This window comes from Calidris pugnax, unplaced genomic scaffold, assembly GCF_001431845.1.
Source record: "Calidris pugnax isolate Ruff unplaced genomic scaffold, ASM143184v1 scaffold102, whole genome shotgun sequence".
NCBI lineage: Eukaryota > Metazoa > Chordata > Aves > Charadriiformes > Scolopacidae > Calidris > Calidris pugnax.
Genome location: NW_015090846.1, coordinates 3,055,619 through 3,058,541, shown reverse-complemented (window position 1 = coordinate 3,058,541; position 2,923 = coordinate 3,055,619). Strand labels below are relative to the sequence as shown.

The 2,923-nt window shown below is 54.8% G+C and overlaps 1 protein-coding gene across 1 annotated transcript in view; it reads right to left on the bottom strand.

Moving 5' to 3' along the window:
- Positions 1–2,923, bottom strand: part of RXRA (retinoid X receptor alpha) — an 80,585-nt gene that overhangs the window by 48,700 nt on the left and 28,962 nt on the right. The window lies entirely within an intron of this gene.

The window sequence follows — 2,923 nt, the reverse complement described above, 5'->3', positions numbered from 1 at the left end:
GGGAAGGGGGGGGTTAAAAATAGACTCCGATTCTCCCGAGAGGGGCCATAGAGCCATTCCTGGCACATTTCCTCCTCATCCTGTCACGCTGCTTGCAAAACAATCCCGTGCGAGGAAGGGGCTGGCTCGTGGCCCCTGGGACAGGCTGCGAGGAGGAGCTGCAGGAAGGCAGCAGGGGCAGGCGGGCAGGAGCCCCCCAGCATCACCCCAAAAACCCCTGGCACCCCCCCAGTTCACACCAGCAAATACGGGTCCAGAGAAGGGGAGACACCAGCACGGATGCTTGGCCAGGGGCTGTTCACCAGGGAATCTGGGAGCCACTGCTTTTGGCTGCAGGCCCCAAAGTTAACTAAATTCTGGGAAATACTGTCTTCAGTCACCTGTGCCCAGAGTCTCATCACAGCACCCAACATCCCATCACTGCACCCAGCATCCCACCACTGCACCCAGCACCCCACCAGTGCACCCAACATCCCACCACTGCACCCAGCATCCCACCACTGCACCCAACATCCCACCACTGCACCCAGCATCCCACCACTGCATCCAACATCCCATCACTGCACCCAACATCCCACCACTGCACCCAGCATCCCACCACTGCACCCAACATCCCATCACTGCACCCCACATGGTCACATCTCCTGCCCTGGCACCCTCCTTCCAGCCTTGATGCATTCAGCCCCATCCCTGCCTCTCGAGGGTGCTGGGAGAGGGGACACAGAGACCCCCAAGGGCATCCCTGCACGGAGCCATATTATCCACGGGCAGCCATGCTGTCCTGTAACCCAGAGCCCCCCATGGTGTGTCCCCCCCTGCAGCCCAGCCGTCCCCATCACACCCCCGATGTCCCTTCCCCACTGTAGGATTAACAGGATTACACACGCCACGGGAGAGGCTCGCTCCCTGCGAGGATAATTCCTTTAAACTCCCAGACAAGAGCCAAAAGTGGGACCCCTGGAGCTGGGGGGGGGGCACAGAGGAGGGGAGGGGGCTTGGATCCAGGGCTGGGATGCTGCCAGCTCCCTCTGCACGGTGTCCTGTCCCATCTGGGACAGGCAGAGGGGACACGTGCCCAGACCCTGTGTGCCAGCCAGGTGCCACCCTCCACCCCAAAACGAGCCTGTGTGCTGGCACCACTGGCCCTGGCAGGCGTCTCCGTGGCCGTGGTGGGGGCTGGCATCCCTGTCCCTGGGTGGGGGGGACACGACTGGCCTCGTATCAGCTCTTGCATGATGTTGATATGAAACAACCACCGGGTACCATGTCACCCGTGGTGATGCACAAGGGGCACAACAGGAACCCCTGGGAAACTCCTGGGAATGGCAGGAGGTCATTCCTGTGTGTCCCAGCCAGCCCTGCTCTGAAGGAGCCCCAGAAACACCCGTTGGCCAAGGCGAGGGATGGAGACCTTCCAAGGATGCACTGGATCCTCTGGCCAGGGGAAACAAGCACTTGACCTGCAGCAAAGGGAAGGCAGCGAAGCACAGCCCTTCCTTTTAAAAGATCCTGAATATTTAAGGCAGGAGAAGTCACCACTGGTGACTACTCCAGCACATCAGAAAGCAAAGCAGGTGGGGGGCTGGCACCTCTCCCAAAATCCCCATCCCCTGGGTACCACGGGAGCTCCCCGGGCATCCCGTGCCCCCGAGCTGGCCCCCCTCACCCATCCTGTTTACAGACTTTGCCTTCCCCGCAGACACCATCCCCGGCACCCAGCGAGGAACTGGGTGTGTGTGGCAGGGCTGGTCTGGAGAAGATAATTCAGGCAACAACAACAAAAAAGGAAAGGAGGCGAGAAGAGGAGACTGACCTCGCGTTCAACAAGCCCGTCGGGGAGAAGCATGTACAGGCACGGACACATTTGGGTGTGTTTTCACCCCAAATCCTTGGCCAAACGTGCTGAAATCTGAACCAGACCTGAACTCCTTCAGAGTATCATGGCTCAAAGCAACCCCTTGGACACCGGGATGTTCCCACTCCTCATCCCCCTCCACAGCCCCAAACCCCGCTGTAAGAGCGGCAGCAATGGGAAATGTTTACCTCCAACGGACCCAGAAATATGGAAATGGGTCTGCTTTATTTTTCCTTAGCAAAATCAAGGGTCCACCCGAGGCAACTCAGCGCAGAAGCTGCCAGCCCCCTGCTCCGGGGGAAATTTTCCCAGTGGGAAGATGCATTTGGGGAAAATAATGACTCCAGGAGGAGAGATGGGGATCTGGAGCTGGACATGAGAAGTCCACCCTCCTCACTCATCACAAGCATCCTGTAGGACATTGAAAGCTAAAGGAACACTAGAAAAAAATAAAATTAAAAAGGAAAAAAGCCTAGATGGAGGAAACATCCTTAATAAAAAAAAAAGAAACCCCCAAGCTAATGGATACTGCTTGGACTGCAGCAAACAGGGGAGGTATTCTCCCAAACCCATTTTCAGCTCAAGCCATGTGAGACTCGTCATTTTTCTTGCGTAGTTTTGCCATTTAAAGCCGTTGTGTGTGACTATCTTTTGGACCAAAATAAACTCCGTGCCTGTTTCTAAATCAAATAAAAAAAAAAAATAAATAAAAAAGTTCTCAAAGCATTTCCCCTCCTGCCGCACCCATAAACTGCAGCTATTTTCTCTGTGTGTCCTTTGTCTAAACACAACGACCTCTATATATCTTACAAGATGCCCCATGGCAGTCGGGAGATCGGAAACGAGAGGCTCTTCAGCAGCCAAAGAATTTGCAAAGAAGCTCTTCTTTTTTCTTTTTTTTTTTTTTTTTTTTTTTTTTTTTTGCTTAGGACGAAAAATACTGGACAAGGCGAAAGAAGAACAATGTGGCAGCAAAGCGTTCCCGTGATGCTCGGCGATTAAAGGAGAATCAGATCACAATTCGGGCAGCCTTTCTTGAGAAAGAGAACACGGCCCTGACGCCGGAGG